Below are 22,838 nucleotides of genomic sequence, written 5' to 3'. Positions count from 1 at the left end.
TGACCTTTTCAACTGTTTTGAGTGAAAACTTGACATTCAGGCCTCTTTCACTGAAAACTTGTCCTTTCCTCCTGTTTTGAATGAAAGCTTCACATTCGGCCCCTCGTTCAGTCTCAAACTGCATATTTGACCTGTTTTGAGTCAAACCGTGAGTTTGGAGCGGATTTGAATGAAAAGTTCACGTTCAGGCCTATTTCAGTCAAAACTTGTCCTTTCCTCCTGTTTTGAATGAAAGCTTCACTTTCGGCCCTCGTTCAGTATCAAACTGTATATTTGACCTGTTTTGAGTCAAACCGTGAGTTTGGAGCGGATTTGAATGAAAAGTTCACGTTCAGGCCTAATTCAGTCAAAACTTGACCTTTTCAACTGTTTTGAGTGACAACTTGACATTCGGCCCTCGTTCAGTCTCAAACTGCATATTTGACCTGTTTTGAGTCAAACCGTGAGTTTGGAGCGGATTTGAATGAAAAGTTCACGTTCAGAGCCTAATTCAGTCAAAACTTGACCTTTTCAACTGTTTTGAGTGAAAACTTGACATTCCAGGCCTCTTTCACTGAAAACTTGTCCTTTCCTCCTGTTTTGAATGAAAGCTTCACTTTCGGCCCTCGTTCAGTCTCAAACTGCATATTTGACCTGTTTTGAGTCAAACCGTGAGTTTGGAGCTGTTTTGAGTGAAAACTTGACATTCAGGCCTCTTTCACTGAAAACTTGTCCTTTCCTCCTGTTTTGAATGAAAGCTTCACATTCTGCCCTCGTTCAGTCTCAAACTGCATATTTGACCTGTTTTGAGTCAAACCGTGAGTTTGGAGCGGATTTGAATGAAAAGTTCACGTTCAGGCCTAATTCAGTCAAAACTTGACCTTTTCAACTGTTTTGAGTGAAAACTTGACATTCAGGCCTCTTTCACTGAAAACTTGTCCTTTCCTCCTGTTTTGAATGAAAGCTTCACATTCGGCCCTCGTTCAGTCTCAAACTGCATATTTGACCTGTTTTGAGTCAAACCGTGAGTTTGGAGCGGATTTGAATGAAAAGTTCACGTTCAGGCCTATTTCAGTCAAAACTTGTCCTTTCCTCCTGTTTTGAATGAAAGCTTCACTTTCGGCCCTCGTTCAGTATCAAACTGCATATTTGACCTGTTTTGAGTCAAACCGTGAGTTTGGAGCGGATTTGAATGAAAAGTTCACGTTCAGGCCTAATTCAGTCAAAACTTGACCTTTTCAACTGTTTTGAGTGAAAACGTTCGGCCCTCGTTCAGTCTCAAACTGCATATTTGACCTGTTTTGAGTCAAACCGTGAGTTTGGAGCGGATTTGAATGAAAAGTTCACGTTCAGTGCCTAATTCAGTCAAAACTTGACCTTTTCAACTGTTTTGAGTGAAAACGTTCGGCCCCTCGTTCAGTCTCAAACTGCATATTTGACCTGTTTTGAGTCAAACCGTGAGTTTGGAGCGGATTTGAATGAAAAGTTCACGTTCAGGCCTAATTCAGTCAAAACTTGACCTTTTCAACTGTTTTGAGTGAAAACTTGACATTCAGGCCTCTTTCACTGAAAACTTGTCCTTTCCTCCTGTTTTGAATGAAAGCTTCACTTTCGGCCCTCGTTCAGTATCAAACTGCATATTTGACCTGTTTTGAGTCAAACCGTGAGTTTGGAGCGGATTTGAATGAAAAGTTCACGTTCAGGCCTAATTCAGTCAAAACTTGACCTTTTCAACTGTTTTGAGTGAAAACGTTCGGCCCTCGTTCAGTCTCAAACTGCATATTTGACCTGTTTTGAGTCAAACCGTGAGTTTGGAGCGGATTTGAATGAAAAGTTCACGTTCAGGCCTAATTCAGTCAAAACTTGACCTTTTCAACTGTTTTGAGTGAAAACGTTCGGCCCTCGTTCAGTCTCAAACTGCATATTTGACCTGTTTGGAGTCAAACCGTGAGTTTGGAGCGGATTTGAATGAAAAGTTCACGTTCAGGCCCTAATTCAGTCAAAACTTGACCTTTTCAACTGTTTTGAGTGAAAACTTGACATTCAGGCCTCTTTCACTGAAAACTTGTCCTTTCCTCCTGTTTTGAATGAAAGCTTCACTTTCGGCCCTCGTTCAGTCTCAAACTGCATATTTGACCTGTTTTGAGTCAAACCGTGAGTTTGGAGCTGTTTTGAGTGAAAACTTGACATTCAGGCCTCTTTCACTGAAAACTTGTCCTTTCCTCCTGTTTTGAATGAAAGCTTCACATTCTGCCCTCGTTCAGTCTCAAACTGCATATTTGACCTGTTTTGAGTCAAACCGTGAGTTTGGAGCGGATTTGAATGAAAAGTTCACGTTCAGGCCTAATTCAGTCAAAACTTGACCTTTTTCAACTGTTTTGAGTGAAAACTTGACATTCAGGCCTCTTTCACTGAAAACTTGTCCTTTCCTCCTGTTTTGAATGAAAGCTTCACTTTCGGCCCTCGTTCAGTCTCAAACTGCATATTTGACCTGTTTTGAGTCAAACCGTGAGTTTGGAGCGGATTTGAATGAAAAGTTCACGTTCAGGGCCTAATTCAGTCAAAACTTGACCTTTTCAACTGTTTTGAGTGAAAACTTGACATTCAGGCCTCTTTCACTGAAAACTTGTCCTTTCCTCCTGTTTTGAATGAAAGCTTCACTTTCGGCCCCTCGTTCAGTCTCAAACTGCATATTTGACCTGTTTTGAGTCAAACCGTGAGTTCGGAGCTGTTTTGAGTGAAAACTTGACATTCAGGCCTCTTTCACTGAAAACTTGTCCTTTCCTCCTGTTTTGAATGAAAGCTTCACTTTCGGCCCTCGTTCAGTCTCAAACTGCATATTTGACCTGTTTTGAGTCAAACCGTGAGTTTGGAGCGGATTTGAATGAAAAGTTCACGTTCAGGCCTAATTCAGTCAAAACTTGACCTTTTCAACTGTTTTGAGTGAAAACTTGACATTCAGGCCTCTTTCACTGGAAAACTTGTCCTTTCCTCCTGTTTTGAATGAAAGCTTCACTTTCGGCCCTCGTTCAGTCTCAAACTGCATATTTGACCTGTTTTGAGTCAAACCGTGAGTTTGGAGCGGATTTGAATGAAAAAGTTCACGTTCAGGCCTAATTCAGTCAAAACTTGACCTTTTCAACTGTTTTGAGTGACAACTTGACATTCGGCCCTCGTTCAGTCTCAAACTGCATATTTGACCTGTTTTGAGTCAAACCGTGAGTTTGGAGCGGATTTGAATGAAAAGTTCACGTTCAGGCCTAATTCAGTCAAAACTTGACCTTTTCAACTGTTTTGAGTGAAAACTTGACATTCAGGCCTCTTTCACTGAAAAACTTGTCCTTTCCTCCTGTTTTGAATGAAAGCTTCACTTTCGGCCCTCGTTCAGTCTCAAACTGCATATTTGACCTGTTTTGAGTCAAACCGTGAGTTTGGAGCTGTTTTGAGTGAAAACTTGACATTCAGGCCTCTTTCACTGAAAACTTGTCCTTTCCTCCTGTTTTGAATGAAAGCTTCACATTCTGCCCTCGTTCAGTCTCAAACTGCATATTTGACCTGTTTTGAGTCAAACCGTGAGTTTAGAGCGGATTTGAATGAAAAGTTCACGTTCAGGCCTAATTCAGTCAAAACTTGACCTTTTCAACTGTTTTGAGTGAAAACTTGACATTCAGGCCTCTTTCACTGAAAACTTGTCCTTTCCTCCTGTTTTGAATGAAAGCTTCACATTCGGCCCTCGTTCAGTCTCAAACTGCATATTTGACCTGTTTTGAGTCAAACCGTGAGTTTTGGAGCGGATTTGAATGAAAAGTTCACGTTCAAGGCCTATTTCAGTCAAAACTTGTCCTTTCCTCCTGTTTTGAATGAAAGCTTCACTTTCGGCCCTCGTTCAGTATCAAACTGCATATTTGACCTGTTTTGAGTCAAAACCGTGAGTTTGGAGCGGATTTGAATGAAAAGTTCACGTTCAGGAGCCTAATTCAGTCAAAACTTGACCTTTTCAACTGTTTTGAGTGAAAACGTTCGGCCCTCGTTCAGTCTCAAACTGCATATTTGACCTGTTTTGAGTCAAACCGTGAGTTTGGAGCGGATTTGAATGAAAAGTTCACGTTCAGCGCCTAATTCAGTCAAAACTTGACCTTTTCAACTGTTTTGAGTGAAAACGTTCGGCCCCTCGTTCAGTCTCAAACTGCATATTTGACCTGTTTTGAGTCAAACCGTGAGTTTGGAGCGGATTTGAATGAAAAGTTCACGTTCAGGCCTAATTCAGTCAAAACTTGACCTTTTCAACTGTTTTGAGTGAAAACTTGACATTCAGGCCTCTTTCACTGAAAACTTGTCCTTTCCTCCTGTTTTGAATGAAAGCTTCACTTTCGGCCCTCGTTCAGTATCAAACTGCATATTTGACCTGTTTTGAGTCAAACCGTGAGTTTGGAGCGGATTTGAATGAAAAGTTCACGTTCAGGCCTAATTCAGTCAAAACTTGACCTTTTCAACTGTTTTGAGTGAAAACGTTCGGCCCTCGTTCAGTCTCAAACTGCATATTTGACCTGTTTTGAGTCAAACCGTGAGTTTGGAGCGGATTTGAATGAAAAGTTCACGTTCAGGGCCTAATTCAGTCAAAACTTGACCTTTTCAACTGTTTTGAGTGAAAACGTTCGGCCCTCGTTCAGTCTCAAACTGCATATTTGACCTGTTTTGAGTCAAACCGTGAGTTTGGAGTGGATTTGAATGAAAAGTTCACGTTCAGGGCCTAATTCAGTCAAAACTTGACCTTTTCAACTGTTTTGAGTGAAAACTTGACATTCAGGCCTCTTTCACTGAAAACTTGTCCTTTCCTCCTGTTTTGAATGAAAGCTTCACTTTCGGCCCTCGTTCAGTCTCAAACTGCATATTTTGACCTGTTTTGAGTCAAACCGTGAGTTCGGAGCTGTTTTGAGTGAAAACTTGACATTCAGGCCTCTTTCACTGAAAACTTGTCCTTTCCTCCTGTTTTGAATGAAAGCTTCACTTTCGGCCCTCGTTCAGTCTCAAACTGCATATTTGACCTGTTTTTGAGTCAAACCGTGAGTTTGGAGCGGATTTGAATGAAAAGTTCACGTTCAGGCCTAATTCAGTCAAAACTTGACCTTTTCAACTGTTTTGAGTGAAAACTTGACATTCAGGCCTCTTTCACTGAAACTTGTCCTTTCCTCCTGTTTTGAATGAAAGCTTCACTTTCGGCCCTCGTTCAGTCTCAAACTGCATATTTGACCTGTTTGGAGTCAAACCGTGAGTTTGCAGCGGATTTGAATGAAAAGTTCACGTTCAGGCCCTAATTCAGTCAAAACTTGACCTTTTCAACTGTTTTGAGTGAAAACTTGACATTCAGGCCTCTTTCACTGAAAACTTGTCCTTTCCTCCTGTTTTGAATGAAAGCTTCACTTTCGGCCCTCGTTCAGTCTCAAACTGCATATTTGACCTGTTTTGAGTCAAACCGTGAGTTCGGAGCTGTTTTGAGTGAAAACTTGACATTCAGGCCTCTTTCACTGAAAACTTGTCCTTTCCTCCTGTTTTGAATGAAAGCTTCACTTTCGGCCCTCGTTCAGTCTCAAACTGCATATTTGACCTGTTTTGAGTCAAACCGTGAGTTCGGAGCTGTTTTGAGTGAAAACTTGACATTCAGGCCTCTTTCACTGAAAACTTGTCCTTTCCTCCTGTTTTGAATGAAAGCTTCACTTTCGGCCCTCGTTCAGTCTCAAACTGCATATTTGACCCTGTTTGGAGTCAAACCGTGAGTTTGGAGCGGATTTGAATGAAAAGTTCACGTTCAGGCCTAATTCAGTCAAAACTTGACCTTTTCAACTGTTTTGAGTGAAAACTTGACATTCAGGCCTCTTTCACTGAAAACTTGTCCTTTCCTCCTGTTTTGAATGAAAGCTTCACTTTCGGCCCCTCGTTCAGTCTCAAACTGCATATTTGACCTGTTTTGAGTCAAACCGTGAGTTTGGAGCGGATTTGAATGAAAAGTTCACGTTCAGGCCTAATTCAGTCAAAACTTGACCTTTTCAACTGTTTTGAGTGAAAACTTGACATTCAGGCCTCTTTCACTGAAAACTTGTCCTTTCCTCCTGTTTTGAATGAAAGCTTCACTTTCGGCCCTCGTTCAGTCTCAAACTGCATATTTGACCTGTTTTGAGTCAAACCGTGAGTTCGGAGCTGTTTTGAGTTGAAAACTTGACATTCAGGCCTCTTTCACTGAAAACTTGTCCTTTCCTCCTGTTTTGAATGAAAGCTTCACTTTCGGCCCTCGTTCAGTCTCAAACTGCATATTTGACCTGTTTTGAGTCAAACCGTGAGTTTGGAGCGGATTTGAATGAAAAGTTCACGTTCAGGCCTAATTCAGTCAAAACTTGACCTTTTCAACTGTTTTGAGTGAAAACTTGACATTCAGGCCTCTTTCACTGAAAACTTGTCCTTTCCTCCTGTTTTGAATGAAAGCTTCACTTTCGGCCCTCGTTCAGTCTCAAACTGCATATTTGACCTGTTTGGAGTCAAACCGTGAGTTTGGAGCGGATTTGAATGAAAAGTTTCACGTTCAGGCCTAATTCAGTCAAAACTTGACCTTTTCAACTGTTTTGAGTGAAAACTTGACATTCAGGCCTCTTTCACTGAAAACTTGTCCTTTCCTCCTGTTTTGAATGAAAGCTTCACTTTCGGCCCTCGTTCAGTCTCAAACTGCATATTTGACCTGTTTTGAGTCAAACCGTGAGTTCGGAGCTGTTTTGAGTGAAAACTTGACATTCAGGCCTCTTTCACTGAAAACTTGTCCTTTCCTCCTGTTTTGAATGAAAGCTTCACTTTCGGCCCTCGTTCAGTCTCAAACTGCATATTTGACCTGTTTGGAGTCAAACCGTGAGTTTGGAGCGGATTTGAATGAAAAGTTCACGTTCAGGCCTAATTCAGTCAAAACTTGACCTTTTCAACTGTTTTGAGTGAAAACTTGACATTCAGGCCTCTTTCACTGAAAACTTGTCCTTTCCTCCTGTTTTGAATGAAAGCTTCACATTCGGCCCTCGTTCAGTCTCAAACTGCATATTTGACCTGTTTTGAGTCAAACCGTGAGTTTGGAGCGGATTTGAATGAAAAGTTCACGTTCAGAGCCTATTTCAGTCAAAACTTGTCCTTTCCTCCTGTTTTGAATGAAAGCTTCACTTTCGGCCCTCGTTCAGTATCAAACTGCATATTTGACCTGTTTTGAGTCAAACCGTGAGTTTGGAGCGGATTTGAATGAAAAGTTCACGTTCAGGCCTAATTCAGTCAAAACTTGACCTTTTCAACTGTTTTGAGTGAAAACGTTCGGCCCTCGTTCAGTCTCAAAACTGCATATTTGACCTGTTTTGAGTCAAACCGTGAGTTTGGAGCGGATTTGAATGAAAAGTTCACGTTCAGGCCTAATTCAGTCAAAACTTGACCTTTTCAACTGTTTTGAGTGAAAACGTTCGGCCCCTCGTTCAGTCTCAAACTGCATATTTGACCTGTTTGAGTCAAACCGTGAGTTTGGAGCGGATTTGAATGAAAAGTTCACGTTCAGGCCTAATTCAGTCAAAACTTGACCTTTTCAACTGTTTTGAGTGAAAACTTGACATTCAGGCCTCTTTCACTGAAAACTTGTCCTTTCCTCCTGTTTTGAATGAAAGCTTCACATTCGGCCCTCGTTCAGTCTCAAACTGCATATTTGACCTGTTTTGAGTCAAACCGTGAGTTTGGAGCGGATTTGAATGAAAAGTTCACGTTCAGGCCTAATTCAGTCAAAACTTGACCTTTTCAACTGTTTTGAGTGAAAACTTGACATTCAGGCCTCTTTCACTGAAAACTTGTCCTTCCTCCTGTTTTGAATGAAAGCTTCACTTTCGGCCCTCGTTCAGTCTCAAACTGCATATTTGACCTGTTTTGAGTCAAACCGTGAGTTCGGAGCTGTTTTGAGTGAAAACTTGACATTCAGGCCTCTTTCACTGAAAACTTGTCCTTTCCTCCTGTTTTGAATGAAAGCTTCACTTACGGCCCTCGTTCAGTCTCAAACTGCATATTTGACCTGTTTGGAGTCAAACCGTGAGTTTGGAGCGGATTTGAATGAAAAGTTTCACGTTCAGGTCTAATTCAGTCAAAACTTGACCTTTTCAACTGTTTTGAGTGAAAACTTGACATTCAGGCCTCTTTCACTGAAAACTTGTCCTTTCCTCCTGTTTTGAATGAAAGCTTCACATTCGGCCCCTCGTTCAGTCTCAAACTGCATATTTGACCTGTTTTGAGTCAAACCGTGAGTTTGGAGCGGATTTGAATGAAAAGTTCACGTTCAGGCCTATTTCAGTCAAAACTTGTCCTTTCCTCCTGTTTTGAATGAAAGCTTCACTTTCGGCCCTCGTTCAGTATCAAACTGCATATTTGACCTGTTTTGAGTCAAACCGTGAGTTTGGAGCGGATTTGAATGAAAAGTTCACGTTCAGTGCCTAATTCAGTCAAAACTTGACCTTTTCAACTGTTTTGAGTGAAAACGTTCGGCCCTCGTTCAGTCTCAAACTGCATATTTGACCTGTTTTGAGTCAAACCGTGAGTTTGGAGCGGATTTGAATGAAAAGTTCACGTTCAGGCCTAATTCAGTCAAAACTTGACCTTTTCAACTGTTTTGAGTGAAAACGTTCGGCCCTCGTTCAGTCTCAAACTGCATATTTGACCTGTTTTGAGTCAAACCGTAAGTTTGGAGCGGATTTGAATGAAAAGTTCACGTTCAGGCCTAATTCAGGTCAAAACTTGACCTTTTCAACTGTTTTGAGTGAAAACTTGACATTCAGGCCTCTTTCACTGAAAACTTGTCCTTTCCTCCTGTTTTGAATGAAAGCTTCACTTTCGGCCCTCGTTCAGTCTCAAACTGCATATTTGACCTGTTTTGAGTCAAACCGTGAGTTCGGAGCTGTTTTGAGTGAAAACTTGACATTCAGGCCTCTTTCACTGAAAACTTGTCCTTTCCTCCTGTTTTGAATGAAAGCTTCACTTTCGGCCCTCGTTCAGTCTCAAACTGCATATTTGACCTGTTTGGAGTCAAACCGTGAGTTTGGAGCGGATTTGAATGAAAGTTCACGTTCAGGCCTAATTCAGTCAAAACATGACCTTTTCAACTGTTTTGAGTGAAAACTTGACATTCAGGGCCTCTTTCACTGAAAACTTGTCCTTTCCTCCTGTTTTGAATGAAAGCTTCACTTTCGGCCCTCGTTCAGTCTCAAACTGCATATTTGACCTGTTTTGAGTCAAACCGTGAGTTCGGAGCTGTTTTGAGTGAAAACTTGACATTCAGGCCTCTTTCACTGAAAACTTGTCCTTTCCTCCTGTTTTGAATGAAAGCTTCACTTTCGGCCCTCGTTCAGTCTCAAACTGCATATTTGACCTGTTTGGAGTCAAACCGTGAGTTTGGAGCGGATTTGAATGAAAAGTTCACGTTCAGGCCTAATTCAGTCAAAACTTGACCTTTTCAACTGTTTTGAGTGAAAACTTGACATTCAGGCCTCTTTCACTGAAAACTTGTCCTTTCCTCCTGTTTTGAATGAAAGCTTCACTTTCGGCCCCTCGTTCAGTCTCAAACTGCATATTTGACCTGTTTGGAGTCAAAACCGTGAGTTTGGAGCGGATTTGAATGAAAAGTTCACGTTCAGGCCTAATTCAGTCAAAACTTGACCTTTTCAACTGTTTTGAGTGAAAACTTGACATTCAGGCCTCTTTCACTGAAAACTTGTCCTTTCCTCCTGTTTTGAATGAAAGCTTCACTTTCGGCCCTCGTTCAGTCTCAAAACTGCATATTTGACCTGTTTTGAGTCAAACCGTGAGTTTGGAGCTGTTTTGAGTGAAAACTTGACATTCAGGCCTCTTTCACTGAAAACTTGTCCTTTCCTCCTGTTTTGAATGAAAGCTTCACATTCGGCCCTCGTTCAGTCTCAAACTGCATATTTGACCTGTTTTGAGTCAAACCGTGAGTTTGGAGCGGATTTGAATGAAAAGTTCACGTTCAGGCCTATTTCAGTCAAAACTTGTCCTTTCCTCCTGTTTTGAATGAAAGCTTCACTTTCGGCCCTCGTTCAGTATCAAACTGCATATTTGACCTGTTTTGAGTCAAACCGTGAGTTTGGAGCGGATTTGAATGAAAAGTTCACGTTCAGGCCTAATTCAGTCAAAACTTGACCTTTTCAACTGTTTTGAGTGAAAACGTTCGGCCCCTCGTTCAGTCTCAAACTGCATATTTGACCTGTTTTGAGTCAAACCGTGAGTTTGGAGCGGATTTGAATGAAAAGTTCACGTTCAGGCCTAATTCAGTCAAAACTTGACCTTTTCAACTGTTTTGAGTGAAAAACGTTCGGCCCCTCGTTCAGTCTCAAACTGCATATTTGACCTGTTTTGAGTCAAACCGTGAGTTTGGAGCGGATTTGAATGAAAAGTTCACGTTCAGGCCTAATTCAGTCAAAACTTGACCTTTTCAACTGTTTTGAGTGAAAACTTGACATTCAGGCCTCTTTCACTGAAAACTTGTCCTTTCCTCCTGTTTAGAATGAAAGCTTCACATTCGGCCCTCGTTCAGTCTCAAACTGCATATTTGACCTGTTTTGAGTCAAACCGTGAGTTTGGAGCGGATTTGAATGAAAAGTTCACGTTCAGGGCCTAATTCAGTCAAAACTTGACCTTTTCAACTGTTTTGAGTGAAAACGTTCGGCCCTCGTTCAGTCTCAAACTGCATATTTGACCTGTTTTGAGTCAAACCGTGAGTTTGGAGCGGATTTGAATGAAAAGTTCACGTTCAGGCCTAATTCAGTCAAAACTTGACCTTTTCAACTGTTTTGAGTGAAAACGTTCGGCCCTCGTTCAGTCTCAAACTGCATATTTGACCTGTTTTGAGTCAAACCGTGAGTTTGGAGCGGATTTGAATGAAAAGTTCACGTTCAGGCCTAATTCAGTCAAAACTTGACCTTTTCAACTGTTTTGAGTGAAAACGTTCGGCCCTCGTTCAGTCTCAAACTGCATATTTGACCTGTTTTGAGTCAAACCGTGAGTTTGGAGCGGATTTGAATGAAAAGTTCACGTTCAGAGCCTAATTCAGTCAAAACTTGACCTTTTCAACTGTTTTGAGTGAAAACTTGACATTCAGGCCTCTTTCACTGAAAACTTGTCCCTTTCCTCCTGTTTTGAATGAAAGCTTCACTTTCGGCCCTCGTTCAGTCTCAAACTGCATATTTGACCTGTTTTGAGCCAAACCGTGAGTTTGGAGCTGTTTTGAGTGAAAACTTGACATTCAGGCCTCTTTCACTGAAAACTTGTCCTTTCCTCCTGTTTGAATGAAAGCTTCACTTTCGGCCCTCGTTCAGTCTCAAACTGCATATTTGACCTGTTTTGAGTCAAACCGTGAGTTTGGAGCGGATTTGAATGAAAAGTTCACGTTCAGGTCTAATTCAGTCAAAACTTGACCTTTTCAACTGTTTTGAGTGAAAACTTGACATTCAGGCCTCTTTCACTGAAAACTTGTCCTTTCCTCCTGTTTTGAATGAAAGCTTCACTTTCGGCCCTCGTTCAGTCTCAAACTGCATATTTGACCTGTTTTGAGTCAAACCGTGAGTTTGGAGCGGATTTGAATGAAAAGTTCACGTTCAGGCCTAATTCAGTCAAAACTTGACCTTTTCAACTGTTTTGAGTGAAAACTTGACATTCAGGCCTCTTTCACTGAAAACTTGTCCTTTCCTCCTGTTTTGAATGAAAGCTTCACTTTCGGCCCTCGTTCAGTCTCAAACTGCATATTTGACCTGTTTTGAGTCAAACCGTGAGTTTGGAGCTGTTTTGAGTGAAAACTTGACATTCAGGCCTCTTTCACTGAAAACTTGTCCTTTCCTCCTGTTTTGAATGAAAGCTTCACTTTCGGCCCTCGTTCAGTCTCAAACTGCATATTTGACCTGTTTTGAGTCAAACCGTGAGTTTGGAGCGGATTTGAATGAAAAGTTCACGTTCGGCCTAATTCAGTCAAAACTTGACCTTTTCAACTGTTTTGAGTGAAAACTTGACATTCAGGCCGCTTTCACTGAAAACTTGTCCTTTCCTCCTGTTTTGAATGAAAGCTTCACTTTGGGCCCTCGTTCAGTCTCAAACTGCATATTTGACCTGTTTTGAGTCAAACCGTGAGTTTGGAGCTGTTTTGAGTGAAAACTTGACATTCAGGCCGCTTTCACTGAAAACTTGTCCTTTCCTCCTGTTTTGAATGAAAGCTTCACTTTCGGCCCTCGTTCAGTCTCAAACTGCATATTTGACCTGTTTTGAGTCAAACCGTGAGTTTGGAGCTGTTTTGAGTGAAAACTTGACATTCAGGCCGCTTTCACTGAAAACTTGTCCTTTCCTCCTGTTTTGAATGAAAGCTTCACTTTCGGCCCTCGTTCAGTCTCAAACTGCATATTTGACCTGTTTTGAGTCAAACCGTGAGTTTGGAGCGGATTTGAATGAAAAGTTCACGTTCAGGCCTATTTCAGTCAAAACTTGACCTTTTCAACTGTTTTGAGTGAAAACTTGACATTCAGGCCGCTTTCACTGAAAACTTGTCCTTTCCTCCTGTTTTGAATGAAAGCTTCACTTTGGGCCCTCGTTCAGTCTCAAACTGCATATTTGACCTGTTTTGAGTCAAACCGTGAGTTTGGAGCTGTTTTGAGTGAAAACTTGACATTCAGGCCGCTTTCACTGAAAACTTGTCCTTTCCTCCTGTTTTGAATGAAAGCTTCACTTTCGGCCCTCGTTCAGTCTCAAACTGCATATTTGACCTGTTTTGAGTCAAACCGTGAGTTTGGAGCGGATTTGAATGAAAAGTTCACGTTCAGGCCTATTTCAGTCAAAACTTGACCTTTTCAACTGTTTTGAGTGAAAACTTGACATTCAGGCCGCTTTCACTGAAAACTTGTCCTTTCCTCCTGTTTTGAATGAAAGCTTCACTTTGGGCCCTCGTTCAGTCTCAAACTGCATATTTGACCTGTTTTGAGTCAAACCGTGAGTTTGGAGCTGTTTTGAGTGAAAACTTGACATTCAGGCCGCTTTCACTGAAAACTTGTCCTTTCCTCCTGTTTTGAATGAAAGCTTCACTTTCGGCCCTCGTTCAGTTTCAAACTGCATATTTGACCTGTTTTGAGTCAAACCGTGAGTTTGGAGCGGATTTGAATGAAAAGTTCACGTTCAGGCCTATTTCAGTCAAAACTTGACCTTTTCAACTGTTTTGAGTGAAAACTTGACATTCAGGCCGCTTTCACTGAAAACTTGTCCTTTCCTCCTGTTTTGAATGAAAGCTTCACTTTCGGCCCTCGTTCAGTCTCAAACTGCATATTTGACCTGTTTTGAGTCAAACCGTGAGTTTGGAGCGGATTTGAATGAAAAGTTCACGTTCAGGCCTATTTCAGTCAAAACTTGACCTTTTCAACTGTTTTGAGTGAAAACTTGACATTCAGGCCGCTTTCACTGAAAACTTGTCCTTTCCTCCTGTTTTGAATGAAAGCTTCACTTTGGGCCCTCGTTCAGTCTCAAACTGCATATTTGACCTGTTTTGTTTCAAACCGTGAGTTTGGAGCTGTTTTGAGTGAAAACTTGACATTCAGGCCGCTTTCACTGAAAACTTGTCCTTTCCTCCTGTTTTGAATGAAAGCTTCACTTTGGGCCCTCGTTCAGTCTCAAACTGCATATTTGACCTGTTTTGAGTCAAACCGTGAGTTTGGAGCTGTTTTGAGTGAAAACTTGACATTCAGGCCGCTTTCACTGAAAACTTGTCCTTTCCTCCTGTTTTGAATGAAAGCTTCACTTTGGGCCCTCGTTCAGTCTCAAACTGCATATTTGACCTGTTTTGAGTCAAACCGTGAGTTTGGAGCGGATTTGAATGAAAAGTTCACGTTCAGGCCTATTTCAGTCAAAACTTGACCTTTTCAACTGTTTTGAGTGAAAAGTTGACATTCAGGCCGCTTTCACTGAAAACTTGTCCTTTCCTCCTGTTTTGAATGAAAGCTTCACTTTGGGCCCTCGTTCAGTCTCAAACTGCATATTTGACCTGTTTTGAGTCAAACCGTGAGTTTGGAGCTGTTTTGAGTGAAAACTTGACATTCAGGCCGCTTTCACTGAAAACTTGTCCTTTCCTCCTGTTTTGAATGAAAGCTTCACTTTGGGCCCTCGTTCAGTCTCAAACTGCATATTTGACCTGTTTTGAGTCAAACCGTGAGTTTGGAGCTGTTTTGAGTGAAAACTTGACATTCAGGCCGCTTTCACTGAAAACTTGTCCTTTCCTCCTGTTTTGAATGAAAGCTTCACTTTCGGCCCTCGTTCAGTCTCAAACTGCATATTTGACCTGTTTTGAGTCAAACCGTGAGTTTGGAGCGGATTTGAATGAAAAGTTCACGTTCAGGCCTATTTCAGTCAAAACTTGACCTTTTCAACTGTTTTGAGTGAAAACTTGACATTCAGGCCGCTTTCACTGAAAACTTGTCCTTTCCTCCTGTTTTGAATGAAAGCTTCACTTTCGGCCCTCGTTCAGTCTCAAACTGCATATTTGACCTGTTTTGAGTCAAACCGTGAGTTTGGAGCTGTTTTGAGTGAAAACGTGACATTCAGGCCGCTTTCACTGAAAACTTGTCCTTTCCTCCTGTTTTGAATGAAAGCTTCACTTTCGGCCCTCGTTCAGTCTCAAACTGCATATTTGACCTGTTTTGAGTCAAACCGTGAGTTTGGAGCGGATTTGAATGAAAAGTTCACGTTCAGGCCTATTTCAGTCAAAACTTGACCTTTTCAACTGTTTTGAGTGAAAACTTGACATTCAGGCCGCTTTCACTGAAAACTTGTCCTTTCCTCCTGTTTTGAATGAAAGCTTCACTTTGGGCCCTCGTTCAGTCTCAAACTGCATATTTGACCTGTTTTGAGTCAAACCGTGAGTTTGGAGCTGTTTTGAGTGAAAACTTGACATTCAGGCCGCTTTCACTGAAAACTTGTCCTTTCCTCCTGTTTTGAATGAAAGCTTCACTTTCGGCCCTCGTTCAGTCTCAAACTGCATATTTGACCTGTTTTGAGTCAAACCGTGAGTTTGGAGCGGATTTGAATGAAAAGTTCACGTTCAGGCCTATTTCAGTCAAAACTTGACCTTTTCAACTGTTTTGAGTGAAAACTTGACATTCAGGCCGCTTTCACTGAAAACTTGTCCTTTCCTCCTGTTTTGAATGAAAGCTTCACTTTGGGCCCTCGTTCAGTCTCAAACTGCATATTTGACCTGTTTTGAGTCAAACCGTGAGTTTGGAGCTGTTTTGAGTGAAAACTTGACATTCAGGCCGCTTTCACTGAAAACTTGTCCTTTCCTCCTGTTTTGAATGAAAGCTTCACTTTCGGCCCTCGTTCAGTCTCAAACTGCATATTTGACCTGTTTTGAGTCAAACCGTGAGTTTGGAGCTGTTTTGAGTGAAAACTTGACATTCAGGCCGCTTTCACTGAAAACTTGTCCTTTCCTCCTGTTTTGAATGAAAGCTTCACTTTGGGCCCTCGTTCAGTCTCAAACTGCATATTTGACCTGTTTTGAGTCAAACCGTGAGTTTGGAGCGGATTTGAATGAAAAGTTCACGTTCAGGCCTATTTCAGTCAAAACTTGACCTTTTCAACTGTTTTGAGTGAAAACTTGACATTCAGGCCGCTTTCACTGAAAACTTGTCCTTTCCTCCTGTTTTGAATGAAAGCTTCACTTTGGGCCCTCGTTCAGTCTCAAACTGCATATTTGACCTGTTTTGAGTCAAACCGTGAGTTTGGAGCTGTTTTGAGTGAAAACTTGACATTCAGGCCGCTTTCACTGAAAACTTGTCCTTTCCTCCTGTTTTCAATGAAAGCTTCACTTTGGGCCCTCGTTCAGTCTCAAACTGCATATTTGACCTGTTTTGAGTCAAACCGTGAGTTTGGAGCGGATTTGAATGAAAAGTTCACGTTCAGGCCTATTTCAGTCAAAACTTGACCTTTTCAACTGTTTTGAGTGAAAACTTGACATTCAGGCCGCTTTCACTGAAAACTTGTCCTTTCCTCCTGTTTTGAATGAAAGCTTCACTTTCGGCCCTCGTTCAGTCTCAAACTGCATATTTGACCTGTTTTGAGTCAAACCGTGAGTTTGGAGCGGATTTGAATGAAAAGTTCACGTTCAGGCCTATTTCAGTCAAAACTTGACCTTTTCAACTGTTTTGAGTGAAAACTTGACATTCAGGCCGCTTTCACTGAAAACTTGTCCTTTCCTCCTGTTTTGAATGAAAGCTTCACTTTCGGCCCTCGTTCAGTCTCAAACTGCATATTTGACCTGTTTTGAGTCAAACCGTGAGTTTGGAGCTGTTTTGAGTGAAAACTTGACATTCAGGCCGCTTTCACTGAAAACTTGTCCTTTCCTCCTGTTTTGAATGAAAGCTTCACTTTCGGCCCTCGTTCAGTCTCAAACTGCATATTTGACCTGTTTTGAGTCAAACCGTGAGTTTGGAGCTGTTTTGAGTGAAAACTTGACATTCAGGCCGCTTTCACTGAAAACTTGTCCTTTCCTCCTGTTTTGAATGAAAGCTTCACTTTCGGCCCTCGTTCAGTTTCAAACTGCATATTTGACCTGTTTTGAGTCAAACCGTGAGTTTGGAGCGGATTTGAATGAAAAGTTCACGTTCAGGCCTATTTCAGTCAAAACTTGACCTTTTCAACTGTTTTGAGTGAAAACTTGACATTCAGGCCGCTTTCACTGAAAACTTGTCCTTTCCTCCTGTTTTGAATGAAAGCTTCACTTTCAGCCCTCGTTCAGTCTCAAACTGCATATTTGACCTGTTTTGAGTCAAACCGTGAGTTTGGAGCTGTTTTGAGTGAAAACTTGACATTCAGGCCGCTTTCACTGAAAACTTGTCCTTTCCTCCTGTTTTGAATGAAAGCTTCACTTTCGGCCCTCGTTCAGTTTCAAACTGCATATTTGACCTGTTTTGAGTCAAACCGTGAGTTTGGAGCGGATTTGAATGAAAAGTTCACGTTCAGGCCTATTTCAGTCAAAACTTGACCTTTTCAACTGTTTTGAGTGAAAACTTGACATTCAGGCCGCTTTCAGTGAAAACTTGTCCTTTCCTCCTGTTTTGAATGAAAGCTTCACTTTCGGCCCTCGTTCAGTCTCAAACTGCATATTTGACCTGTTTTGAGTCAAACCGTGAGTTTGGAGCTGTTTTGAGTGAAAACTTGACATTCAGGCCGCTTTCACTGAAAACTTGTCCTTTCCTCCTGTTTTGAATGAAAGCTTCACTTTCGGCCCTCGTTCAGTCTCAAACTGCATATTTGACCTGTTTTGAGTCAAACCGTGAGTTTGGAGCTGTTTTGAGTGATAACTTGACATTCAGGCCGCTTTCACTGAAAACTTGTCCTTTCCTCCTGTTTTGAATGAAAGCTTCACTTTCGGCCCTCGTTCAGTCTCAAACTGCATATTTGACCTGTTTTGAGTCAAACCGTGAGTTTGGAGCGGATTTGAATGAAAAGTTCACGTTCAGGCCTATTTCAGTCAAAACTTGACCTTTTCAACTGTTTTGAGTGAAAACTTGACATTCAGGCCGCTTTCACTGAAAACTTGTCCTTTCCTCCTGTTTTGAATGAAAGCTTCACTTTGGGCCCTCGTTCAGTCTCAAACTGCATATTTGACCTGTTTTGAGTCAAACCGTGAGTTTGGAGCTGTTTTGAGTGAAAACTTGACATTCAGGCCGCTTTCACTGAAAACTTGTCCTTTCCTCCTGTTTTGAATGAAAGCTTCACTTTGGGCCCTCGTTCAGTCTCAAACTGCATATTTGACCTGTTTTGAGTCAAACCGTGAGTTTGGAGCGGATTTGAATGAAAAGTTCACGTTCAGGCCTATTTCAGTCAAAACTTGACCTTTTCAACTGTTTTGAGTGAAAACTTGACATTCAGGCCGCTTTCACTGAAAACTTGTCCTTTCCTCCTGTTTTGAATGAAAGCTTCACTTTGGGCCCTCGTTCAGTCTCAAACTGCATATTTGACCTGTTTTGAGTCAAACCGTGAGTTTGGAGCTGTTTTGAGTGAAAACTTGACATTCAGGCCGCTTTCACTGAAAACTTGTCCTTTCCTCCTGTTTTCAATGAAAGCTTCACTTTGGGCCCTCGTTCAGTCTCAAACTGCATATTTGACCTGTTTTGAGTCAAACCGTGAGTTTGGAGCGGATTTGAATGAAAAGTTCACGTTCAGGCCTATTTCAGTCAAAACTTGACCTTTTCAACTGTTTTGAGTGAAAACTTGACATTCAGGCCGCTTTCACTGAAAACTTGTCCTTTCCTCCTGTTTTGAATGAAAGCTTCACTTTCGGCCCTCGTTCAGTCTCAAACTGCATATTTGACCTGTTTTGAGTCAAACCGTGATTTTGGAGCGGATTTGAATGAAAAGTTCACGTTCAGGCCTATTTCAGTCAAAACTTGACCTTTTCAACTGTTTTGAGTGAAAACTTGACATTCAGGCCGCTTTCACTGAAAACTTGTCCTTTCCTCCTGTTTTGAATGAAAGCTTCACTTTCAGCCCTCGTTCAGTCTCAAACTGCATATTTGACCTGTTTTGAGTCAAACCGTGAGTTTGGAGCTGTTTTGAGTGAAAACTTGACATTCAGGCCGCTTTCACTGAAAACTTGTCCTTTCCTCCTGTTTTGAATGAAAGCTTCACTTTCGGCCCTCGTTCAGTTTCAAACTGCATATTTGACCTGTTTTGAGTCAAACCGTGAGTTTGGAGCGGATTTGAATGAAAAGTTCACGTTCAGGCCTATTTCAGTCAAAACTTGACCTTTTCAACTGTTTTGAGTGAAAACTTGACATTCAGGCCGCTTTCACTGAAAACTTGTCCTTTCCTCCTGTTTTGAATGAAAGCTTCACTTTCGGCCCTCGTTCAGTCTCAAACTGCATATTTGACCTGTTTTGAGTCAAACCGTGAGTTTGGAGCTGTTTTGAGTGAAAACTTGACATTCAGGCCGCTTTCACTGAAAACTTGTCCTTTCCTCCTGTTTTGAATGAAAGCTTCACTTTCGGCCCTCGTTCAGTCTCAAACTGCATATTTGACCTGTTTTGAGTCAAACCGTGAGTTTGGAGCTGTTTTGAGTGATAACTTGACATTCAGGCCGCTTTCACTGAAAACTTGTCCTTTCCTCCTGTTTTGAATGAAAGCTTCACTTTCGGCCCTCGTTCAGTCTCAAACTGCATATTTGACCTGTTTTGAGTCAAACCGTGAGTTTGGAGCGGATTTGAATGAAAAGTTCACGTTCAGGCCTATTTCAGTCAAAACTTGACCTTTTCAACTGTTTTGAGTGAAAACTTGACATTCAGGCCGCTTTCACTGAAAACTTGTCCTTTCCTCCTGTTTTGAATGAAAGCTTCACTTTGGGCCCTCGTTCAGTCTCAAACTGCATATTTGACCTGTTTTGAGTCAAACCGTGAGTTTGGAGCTGTTTTGAGTGAAAACTTGACATTCAGGCCGCTTTCACTGAAAACTTGTCCTTTCCTCCTGTTTTGAATGAAAGCTTCACTTTGGGCCCTCGTTCAGTCTCAAACTGCATATTTGACCTGTTTTGAGTCAAACCGTGAGTTTGGAGCGGATTTGAATGAAAAGTTCACGTTCAGGCCTATTTCAGTCAAAACTTGACCTTTTCAACTGTTTTGAGTGAAAACTTGACATTCAGGCCGCTTTCACTGAAAACTTGTCCTTTCCTCCTGTTTTGAATGAAAGCTTCACTTTGGGCCCTCGTTCAGTCTCAAACTGCATATTTGACCTGTTTTGAGTCAAACCGTGAGTTTGGAGCTGTTTTGAGTGAAAACTTGACATTCAGGCCGCTTTCACTGAAAACTTGTCCTTTCCTCCTGTTTTGAATGAAAGCTTCACTTTCGGCCCTCGTTCAGTCTCAAACTGCATATTTGACCTGTTTTGAGTCAAACCGTGAGTTTGGAGCTGTTTTGAGTGAAAACTTGACATTCAGGCCGCTTTCACTGAAAACTTGTCCTTTCCTCCTGTTTTGAATGAAAGCTTCACTTTCGGCCCTCGTTCAGTTTCAAACTGCATATTTGACCTGTTTTGAGTCAAACCGTGAGTTTGGAGCGGATTTGAATGAAAAGTTCACGTTCAGGCCTATTTCAGTCAAAACTTGACCTTTTCAACTGTTTTGAGTGAAAACTTGACATTCAGGCCGCTTTCACTGAAAACTTGTCCTTTCCTCCTGTTTTGAATGAAAGCTTCACTTTGGGCCCTCGTTCAGTCTCAAACTGCATATTTGACCTGTTTTGAGTCAAACCGTGAGTTTGGAGCTGTTTTGAGTGAAAACTTGACATTCAGGCCGCTTTCACTGAAAACTTGTCCTTTCCTCCTGTTTTGAATGAAAGCTTCACTTTCGGCCCTCGTTCAGTCTCAAACTGCATATTTGACCTGTTTTGAGTCAAACCGTGAGTTTGGAGCTGTTTTGAGTGAAAACTTGACATTCAGGCCGCTTTCACTGAAAACTTGTCCTTTCCTCCTGTTTTGAATGAAAGCTTCACTTTGGGCCCTCGTTCAGTCTCAAACTGCATATTTGACCTGTTTTGAGTCAAACCGTGAGTTTGGAGCGGATTTGAATGAAAAGTTCACGTTCAGGCCTATTTCAGTCAAAACTTGACCTTTTCAACTGTTTTGAGTGAAAACTTGACATTCAGGCCGCTTTCACTGAAAACTTGTCCTTTCCTCCTGTTTTGAATGAAAGCTTCACTTTGGGCCCTCGTTCAGTCTCAAACTGCATATTTGACCTGTTTTGAGTCAAACCGTGAGTTTGGAGCTGTTTTGAGTGAAAACTTGACATTCAGGCCGCTTTCACTGAAAACTTGTCCTTTCCTCCTGTTTTGAATGAAAGCTTCACTTTCGGCCCTCGTTCAGTCTCAAACTGCATATTTGACCTGTTTTGAGTCAAACCGTGAGTTTGGAGCTGTTTTGAGTGAAAACTTGACATTCAGGCCGCTTTCACTGAAAACTTGTCCTTTCCTCCTGTTTTGAATGAAAGCTTCACTTTCGGCCCTCGTTCAGTTTCAAACTGCATATTTGACCTGTTTTGAGTCAAACCGTGAGTTTGGAGCGGATTTGAATGAAAAGTTCACGTTCAGGCCTATTTCAGTCAAAACTTGACCTTTTCAACTGTTTTGAGTGAAAACTTGACATTCAGGCCGCTTTCACTGAAAACTTGTCCTTTCCTCCTGTTTTGAATGAAAGCTTCACTTTGGGCCCTCGTTCAGTCTCAAACTGCATATTTGACCTGTTTTGAGTCAAACCGTGAGTTTGGAGCTGTTTTGAGTGAAAACTTGACATTCAGGCCGCTTTCACTGAAAACTTGTCCTTTCCTCCTGTTTTGAATGAAAGCTTCACTTTCGGCCCTCGTTCAGTCTCAAACTGCATATTTGACCTGTTTTGAGTCAAACCGTGAGTTTGGAGCTGTTTTGAGTGAAAACTTGACATTCAGGCCGCTTTCACTGAAAACTTGTCCTTTCCTCCTGTTTTGAATGAAAGCTTCACTTTGGGCCCTCGTTCAGTCTCAAACTGCATATTTGACCTGTTTTGAGTCAAACCGTGAGTTTGGAGCGGATTTGAATGAAAAGTTCACGTTCAGGCCTATTTCAGTCAAAACTTGACCTTTTCAACTGTTTTGAGTGAAAACTTGACATTCAGGCCGCTTTCACTGAAAACTTGTCCTTTCCTCCTGTTTTGAATGAAAGCTTCACTTTGGGCCCTCGTTCAGTCTCAAACTGCATATTTGACCTGTTTTGAGTCAAACCGTGAGTTTGGAGCTGTTTTGAGTGATAACTTGACATTCAGGCCGCTTTCACTGAAAACTTGTCCTTTCCTCCTGTTTTGAATGAAAGCTTCACTTTCGGCCCTCGTTCAGTCTCAAACTGCATATTTGACCTGTTTTGAGTCAAACCGTGAGTTTGGAGCTGTTTTGAGTGAAAACTTGACATTCAGGCCGCTTTCACTGAAAACTTGTCCTTTCCTCCTGTTTTGAATGAAAGCTTCACTTTCGGCCCTCGTTCAGTTTCAAACTGCATATTTGACCTGTTTTGAGTCAAACCGTGAGTTTGGAGCGGATTTGAATGAAAAGTTCACGTTCAGGCCTATTTCAGTCAAAACTTGACCTTTTCAACTGTTTTGAGTGAAAACTTGACATTCAGGCCGCTTTCACTGAAAACTTGTCCTTTCCTCCTGTTTTGAATGAAAGCTTCACTTTCGGCCCTCGTTCAGTCTCAAACTGCATATTTGACCTGTTTTGAGTCAAACCGTGAGTTTGGAGCTGTTTTGAGTGAAAACTTGACATTCAGGCCGCTTTCACTGAAAACTTGTCCTTTCCTCCTGTTTTGAATGAAAGCTTCACTTTCGGCCCTCGTTCAGTCTCAAACTGCATATTTGACCTGTTTTGAGTCAAACCGTGAGTTTGGAGCTGTTTTGAGTGAAAACTTGACATTCAGGCCGCTTTCACTGAAAACTTGTCCTTTCCTCCTGTTTTGAATGAAAGCTTCACTTTGGGCCCTCGTTCAGTCTCAAACTGCATATTTGACCTGTTTTGAGTCAAACCGTGAGTTTGGAGCGGATTTGAATGAAAAGTTCACGTTCAGGCCTATTTCAGTCAAAACTTGACCTTTTCAACTGTTTTGAGTGAAAACTTGACATTCAGGCCGCTTTCACTGAAAACTTGTCCTTTCCTCCTGATTTGAATGAAAACTTCACGTTCAGGCCTCTTTTTGTCAAAACTTGACCTTTTCAACTGTTTTGAGTGAAAACTTGACATTCAGGCCTCTTTCACTGAAAAC

Source organism: Enoplosus armatus, chromosome 20 (assembly GCF_043641665.1).
Source record: "Enoplosus armatus isolate fEnoArm2 chromosome 20, fEnoArm2.hap1, whole genome shotgun sequence".
Taxonomy (NCBI): Eukaryota; Metazoa; Chordata; class Actinopteri; order Centrarchiformes; family Enoplosidae; genus Enoplosus; species Enoplosus armatus.
This window is presented reverse-complemented; position numbering follows the sequence as displayed.